Source organism: Labeo rohita, chromosome 22 (genome assembly GCF_022985175.1).
Source record: "Labeo rohita strain BAU-BD-2019 chromosome 22, IGBB_LRoh.1.0, whole genome shotgun sequence".
NCBI lineage: Eukaryota > Metazoa > Chordata > Actinopteri > Cypriniformes > Cyprinidae > Labeo > Labeo rohita.
Genome location: NC_066890.1, coordinates 26,058,034 through 26,066,412, shown reverse-complemented (window position 1 = coordinate 26,066,412; position 8,379 = coordinate 26,058,034). Strand labels below are relative to the sequence as shown.

The window sequence follows — 8,379 nt, the reverse complement described above, 5'->3', positions numbered from 1 at the left end:
TTACGTTGAAGTTAAACCGTTTAAATGTATTACATCAACAAAAAAACAACCTATTTAGTTTACAAGGCAAAATATTTTTGATTTTACTTTGATTTTTGCTTTGGAAAAAAAAAAAAGCACACAGTTCAAACTTGCTTAGTGATTACATATATTTACAGTACAAAAGGAGTCCACAATATACAAGCAAACAATTTGAACAAGCTGATTAACAGCTGAAAATAATATTGCTTCTTTCTAAACATTTCTAGAAAAATCTGTTTGCTATTTATCTGTTATTGACTGCCCAACTGGAGGTGTGTGTTTTGATAAAATAATTGCGTGTCTAAAATGACCAGTTTTATTGCACATGTCCATGGTACACAGAGCTACCTTGAGAAAATATCAAAATCATGATCCCACAGGACATATGCCATGACAACAACATATGAATTAATGAACAAAGGTGTCTTATTCAATGCATTATTAATAGCCTGCAGTCAAACACTGGGGAGATGGCTTACTGACAACAGTGTGTGACATTTCAACTCATGAAAACTGCTTCAGAAAACATTCTATGTTCATCTCCTAAGCTAAAATCAGTTAATTAGTGCAGATTCCTCGCCTGGTTTGACACATTTTCTATTAAACATGAAGGTGTAGGACATTTAGAATGGATTGCCGATACGTTGTAGTTAGCCACGAAATGCTGACTTTCTAAATCTGTCTGGATGAAAATCTGAGTCATCAATGTTTTTTTTTTTTTTTTTTTTTTGGTAATCTGAGGGAGACTAAATGTGTAATTCTGCTAAATATTTTCATAGTTTCTTTAACAGTTAGAACTCCAGATAATCATTTCAAAGTAAACGGACATGAACTTGTATTCCCTTCATTTGAAAGGGTTTACAGAGAAGTGGGGGAGAAATGCACTAACCCTATTTTCCTCTAGAGGGCAACTGATTTTTTGTACAATGGTCTTGTTGCATTTCTTTGGCAGCCATCTTGTTGAGAAAAAAATGCAGATACTTGTTAAGTTGGAGTGATTACGGCAGGAAAGAGTAAATGAGAAGCAAAAGCATGAATTATTTAATTTCAGCTTTGATGGAATAAAGTATTTATTGAAGGATTTTATTGAACAAAATATCAGGTGAGTGTTTTTTTGAATGTTTTCTCTATTTGTGCCTGAAATGTTGTGAAAATATTGAACTAAATAGATTATAAATTCATTATTTTGCTATATTATATATTTATATTTGCTATATATATACATACAAAAAAAAACAATTGTAGTTCATTCAGGTAAACTGAGACACTTTTTTGCCATTTAGAGGACTGGAGACGATGTCTAATTTAATTTGAGTTCACAATTTGCTTGCAGATTAATTGTTTTGATGCTGTGTTAATCAATTTGGGAAAATGTGTTGATCAAATGTACGGGTGATAATTTTTTAAAATAGTATTGTGATTAAACATTAGTCTACATAAGCGATTTGTCTAAATTGTTTGGTTGTGTTTTGGAGAGTTTTTATGTTACTGTGTATAATTGCCAATTCAGGAGAAAAATTAAATCTCATATTAGGCTTTTTTTTTTGATTTAGTGATTTTTATGTGAAAATGGTATTTTGCATTATGCAGGTTGGTTTTTGTAAGTATAACTGATGTTGGGCCAGACGATTTCTGCAACATCAATTCAGTTGGCGGCCATCTTGACATCATCTCCAGTCATGTGAGTACAGCTCCTATCAACACAAAAAAACCTGAAATATCAAAAACTCTTCATCAATGTTACGGGTAAACATCATATTGTGCTTTTCAGCTTAAAACGATTGGTTCTTCTAAAACCCGGTTTAGACTACACAATTTAAGCCCAATTTGGCACAATCTGTTTGATGTAGGATGTTGTGGTGATTCGTAAATGACAATGGACGTTAGGATGCAAGATTCAGTTTCATCTTGTGTATTGTGTCATAGTGGACGACAACCGATAAGACACTTTTGAGACACTTTTGAGTGTCTAAAGCTGGCCGCACACTAGACAGTTTTAAGACTGATTTTAAGCATGATTCCAAACCTACTAGGTAGAATTTTACAATAAAGGAAATGTTTGTGGAGCTATGGCAATAATACATCTGCATTTATAATGTTTCTTTGATGGGTTACTGCAACGGAGTGAATAAAGGTCAAATAAAAACTATTTTACCTTAGCTCTCTTTGACAGTCCATACTGTCCTCCTCATGCTATACAGATTTGGTTAGGTTTTCTTTATTTTTTGGGCTTTTCCAACCCAATCTCAGAAGCAATCTGCAGAAAGCACATCTTGTTTGCTTTCATTATTTTACAAAAGCGCAAAGTTTTGTTGTTATTCTGAGTGCACACAAATAATCCAAATGTCCAAAAATGACAGAGTATTTTAAGAGCATACCAGCACCTCCATTTGTCATGCACTTCCTTTTTTTTTTCTGCGACTAAGCGACTAATAAAATTTTGGTTGACAAGCCTCTTCTTATCGACGGTTAAACGGTTAGCCGATTTATAGGGTGCAGCCCTAGTGGCTAATTTGTACAAATTCGTACGACCTGGCTCGTACAATTTGTGAAAAACCATACTTATTTTATGAGGTGGAAAATTCGTAGGAATTCATACGAATGACCACCCCTAAATCTATCTTTTACAGATAACGTACAAAATTGTAAAACCAAAAAATCGAAATATTGAGAAAATCGCCTTTAAAATTGTCCAAATGAAGTTCATAGCAATGCATATTACTAATCAAAAAATAAGTTTTGATTTATTTACGGTAGGAAATTTACAAAATAACTTCATGGAACATGATCTTTACTTAATATCCTAATGATTTTCGGCATAAAAGAAAAATCGATAAATTTGACCCATACAGTGTATTTCTGGCTATTGCTATGAATATACCTGTGCAACATAAGACTGGTTTTGTGGTCCAGGGTCACAAATGGCATAATCTGACCACTGACTGTCGTAACCAACAAACAAATTGTGTAGTCTGAACGGGGATTAACTGTAAGGCGGGACTTTAGTCTTCTATCAACAATGTGATTGGTTATTGCAACTCCGGGCAGGACTACAGACACTGTATTAAACGTTACCTTTCCATTTCAAAGGTACGTCACACAATGGATTGCAACAACACCTCTTCATGGATACAGGTAAGATTTTCAAACCCAGTTTGACAATTTCATTTTGAAAATATTGCATCGCTTGTTTGTTTTCTTTCCTTTTGAAAGAAAGAAGCACTCTTTGGACTATTATTTTTAAGTTTCTTGTCCATATACAGAGGGATATTAAAAAACAGGTGTTGCTGGTGGCTGCTGTAGTGCTGAGGGATATTCAGTGAGGTCTCCTTCAAATTGTCATTCAGGCAGCAAGACCTTGTTTTCTCATTATGGAGCAATCGAAAGGTAAATGATTCTGGGTGTCCCACATTTACCAAAGGAAATGATTCTAAACTAATCATATTGACGTAATGTAGCTGAGCTTCTCGGCTTTCCAGTTGACGAGCATTGTGCTGCAGCCTCTGCATTTTGAATGTTTCCATGCTGCTGACTCAACAGATGGCAGCGTTCAAGCATCCAGACGTCTGCCTGGAGTGAGTGCATTCGAAATGAACAAACACTCAGCTGCGAAATGCTACAATGAACTCTGACAGAAATTCAAAAGCGAAGATGTGAAGCCGTAAAATGATGAAACATGTCCTCGGCTCTATTCTTGCCATCGTAAAAGGCGTGAAATTAAATATTTTTCGACTTATCTTAGAACTGAATGGAGACATGACTTGTGACTTCTGGAGAGAAATGCAAATTAAATTTAGCTTACAACATACCCTCAGAATGAAGAAATAAATAGCTTTCCTTTGAAGACATCAATGACAAAATTGTGTGGCAAGTTCACGCAACGCTTGCGTCACTTGCACGCTTATTTCAGCTCAAAACTCTGTGTTTTATACACCAACCACCACTGGTATAATGCTGAGCCATTTAAATTAAACCAATATAAATTCAAAGAAAGCAGACGATAGATAAATTGAGTATTTGTGTACATTTTCCACATTCCAGCAAATATTTATCGAATATTTTTTGCAACATGCAAATTGCATTCAGCGCAGATATTTTGGGGGTGTGTTTTTGCCGTTACCCGATTTGCATAATTCCTTTAGCGAACCGGTTGCTAAAATGACAGACAGCGCATGTAAATAAACAACGCTATCACCATTTCAAAAGTGGTAGATTAATATATCTTGTGCAGAGCAAAAATGACGTCTAATATGAAATGCATTGTGTTGGTTTCTGCTTATTTGGCTTTAATACCTCAACAAAGTATGTGTTTTTCATAGCATAAGAATGCATGCGAACCATAATCTCATGATTAGTCCATAAATATGCAACGTTGCCCGAGGCAGAATTCTTGTGGTATATGAAAGCATATCTGCCTGCCAACAACGGTTGATTGTTGAATGAATAATTTGATTATTCAGCATAATCAATGCATTATTGCCATTTGTAGCAGAAAGGGTGACTGGTCCATCAGTCACAACTTCAGGCATCTGAATGCATCACCATAGGACAAATGACATATCATTTCAAACAGTTCAGTGATGCAAAACCAACTGTTTAGTACAGTCAATTTAGGCACCGTTCCATTTCATGTTTTATTTGTTTGTTTTTTTCTTTTCATTAGCATTCGATTTCATTAATAAGCCACTCTCACATACATGCTAAAAGAAAACGTGTATATTACAAATTGCGTAAGTTTTCGGTCTTATGAATTATTTACCATGTTGCAACATAAAGAGCAGGTCCAATTTATTATTATTATTTTTTTATTTATTTATTTTTATTTTTTCAAAAAATGAATGAGGGTCTGACTGTGACTTCAAGACTTCAAGGCTTTGATTACGATTCATAAGCATGATGGGTAAAAACAGAAAATTACAATTTTATGTTGCTGAATGTGAGAATTATGTATGCATATTATATAAAATGTATGCTTTCTCATATACAAATTACACAACAGGACAAAGACATATGGAAATATGTGCAATTGTGTTTGTATAAACACCAGTCAAAAAGTTTCGAACAGAAAGATTTTTAATTTTTTTTAGGGCTGTCAAACAATTAGTTGCAATTAATCACTTACAAAATAAAAGTTTGAGTGTACTGTGTGTAATAATTATGTATATATAAATACACAAAGTAATGTATATATTTAAGAGAAATATGTTATGTACAAATTATGTTTATTTATATATAATTTTAATTATATAAAAATATAATAAATGCATATACTTGTAAATATTTCTTAAATATATAGATTAATGTGTTTGTATATGTGTATATATATATATGTGTGTGTGTGTGTGTGTGTGTAATAACTACACTCAAGGCATTTTATTTTTTATGCAATTAATCGCGATTAATCAATTTTTTTTTGTTTGTTTTTTTTTTTTAAGAAGTCTCTTCTGCTCACCAAGCCTGCATTTATTTAATCCAAAATACAGCAAAAGCAGTAAAATTGTGAGATATTGTTACTATTTAAAATGACTGCTTCTACTTTTATATATTTTAAAATGTAATTTATTTCTGTGATCAAAACTAAATTTTCAGCATCAATACTTCAGTGTCACATGATCCTTCAGAAATCGTTCTAATATGTTGATTTGCTGTTCAAGAAACATGTATTTATTATTATTATTATTATTATTATTATTATTGTGATTATTATTATTATTATCAATATTGTTGAGTTGAGTGCACTTTTATTCAGGATTCTTTAATGAATAGAAAGATCCAAAGATCAGCATTTATCTGAAATAAAAAAAAGCTTTTGTTACATTATATACAATACCATTCAAAAGCTTAGAGTCAGAATACATTTTAATTTAATTAATTTTAATTATTTAAAATTATTACAACTTTTATTTAGCAAGGATGCTTTAAATTGATCAAAAGTGACAATAAATACATTTATAATGTTCTTCTGAACTTTTCATTTGTCAGAGAAACCTAAAACATTTCTACTCCACTGTATTCAACATAATAAATGCTTTTCGAGCAGTAAATCAGAATATTAGAATGATTTCTGAAGGATCATGTGACTGGAGTAATGATGCTAAAAATTCAGCTGTGAAATCACAGAATAAATTACATTTTAAAATATATTCAAATAGAAAACAGTTATTTCAAATACTAAATATATTTTAATTTTTTACTGTTTTTGCTGTACTTTGAATCAAATAAAAGTAGGCTTGGTGAGCAAAAGAAACTTCTGTGAAAAACATTAAAAATCTTACTGTTCAAAAACATTTGACTGGTAGATACAAATACAGACCTGAGAAGTAACTGATTACATGTAATCTGGATTTAATAATCAGTTCCAAAAATCAAGTACTCATAATTAGAGTTTCTTACATTTTATAATGCTGATAATCAGATTACAGTTACTTTTTGGATTACAAGATTACATATGATTTACACAATGGCAGAAAATCGTTCATAATTTATCAATTCTCCCTACTTCTTCTTTTAAGAACGTTTTGTCAGTCCAAACCACTTTGATATCTTGGAGGAAGTCAATATTTTAGTAATTTAACACTGCGTGTTTAAAGTTCTGTCGCTTAATGGTCACATTGACATGCAGATAAACAAATTAAGTATTTCTATTTAAGCCCAGTTTGGGAAACCCCGGTTTAATGTAATCTAAAAGTATTCTGCAAAGTAGTCAGATTACATTACCTAAAAAAGTAACTTGATTATGTTACTAAGTACAGTTTTCGTCATATAACGTGTAAGCAGTAATAAATTGCAATTTGTAAGTAATATACTCAGCTATGTGTGTGTGTGCGTATGAAATCTTCAGTTGCTTTGTGAGATTTGCAAAGGCAAGGCAACACTACCCACATGTAGACGAATTCCTATTAGGTTTGTAAAATGTTAAGAAGCACAGAGGTCGATCTGAAAAGCAATACAGCAAGTTTTCAGCTTTCCGACGGCTCTTGAAATATGGATTTCTGGGTAGAATTCTGTGAAAGACATCTGAGATGTCTGTTTTTGCACCTAAAAAAATCAATTAGCCAGCTTTGAAATATGAAACAACATTATGAAAGGCACTAAAGTCACCTTGTAATGATGTCTGAACCTTTGACTGTCCAGTTATGTCTGAGTAATTAAGCATCAGTGAATGTGTTTTGCTGGGTGATGAGGTGACTACAGCTGGGAAATGTTTTTAAACTACTGTGAGTCACTGTGTTGAAACGCATGTCAATAAGTGTGTTTTGCGCGTGCGTTTTTTGTTAGAGACTTCACGAATGGCTGCATGCGTGTCCGTGTGTCCTAACCTCTGGAAATAACCATGGTAACGTGTGACGGCGAGGGTGCTTGGGGCTGAGCTCACCTGTGACTCATTAGCGACTGACTTCCAGGGTTACACGAAACACACGCAACATTCCGTCAGTGAACTCAAAATATGCCATCGCGGGGTTTGATTCTCCCCTGAGGTTGCACATCAAAGAGAATATATAAATATCCGCTTGCTTATTTCCACAATGCTTATCTCAAACATTCTCAAGAACTGACCTAATTGAGATCCGACCCTGTCCCTTCATGTTTGCTGCGTTTTTGTGTCTCAGGGAGGTTGAGAAATCAAACACATTTAATGGCCTTTACAGTGATGCAATATGTAAGAAAGATGGTGAATTTGCCAATTGTGTCAAAGTGGAGTGCTTGCTGCAAATTGGAGTGATATTGTGCAATGTTTGGGGTATTCATAAGTTTGTTGTTATTAATAACATTTATGTGTGTATACGTTTGTTTAATTATTATTATTATTATTATTTTATAATCATTTTTATTTCATATATATTAATATTTGTTTACTTATTTTTATGTATGTACTAATTTATTAGCTTATTTTTTTGGTTGTTATTTATTTATTTATTTATTTGTTGTGTTGTTTTTTAGATGATTTTTTTTAATCATTTAATTAGTTTGCTTATTTTTTTTATTAATTTACCTTATCACAAATATACCAAAATATTTATTTATTTATTTATTTATTTATTTATTTATCTGTTTGTTTGTTTGTTTTTGTGTTTGCTTTTTTTATATTATTTTATTTTATTTATTATTTTATTTAATTTTAGTAGCTTATTATTATTATTATTAGTATTATTATTATTATTATTATTATTATTATGTATTTTATAATAATACATTTAATTTTGTAATAGTTTTTATTTTATATATTATTTGTTTATTTGCTTAGTTTTATTTATTTATGTATTTATTTATTTGCTTTGTGTTCTATTTATTTATTTAGTACTTATATAACATTTTATTATTTTATTATTATTAGCTTAGTTTTATTATTATTATTAT

General features: G+C 31.7%; 2 long non-coding RNA genes across 2 annotated transcripts; one reads left to right on the top strand and one right to left on the bottom strand.

Moving 5' to 3' along the window:
• The first annotated feature begins 1,004 nt into the window (after positions 1-1,004).
• Positions 1,005-3,156, top strand: LOC127153138 (uncharacterized). Its single transcript, XR_007825198.1, has 3 exons — positions 1,005-1,123; positions 1,612-1,702; positions 3,112-3,156. It is a non-coding gene; the product is annotated as an uncharacterized LOC127153138 (long non-coding RNA).
• On the bottom strand, positions 1,234-7,612 carry LOC127153137 (uncharacterized). The gene is made up of 3 exons (XR_007825197.1): positions 7,579-7,612; positions 7,397-7,494; positions 1,234-1,715 (listed from the first exon to the last, which is right to left on the bottom strand). It is a non-coding gene; the product is annotated as an uncharacterized LOC127153137 (long non-coding RNA).
• Positions 7,613-8,379: the final 767 nt, after the last annotated feature.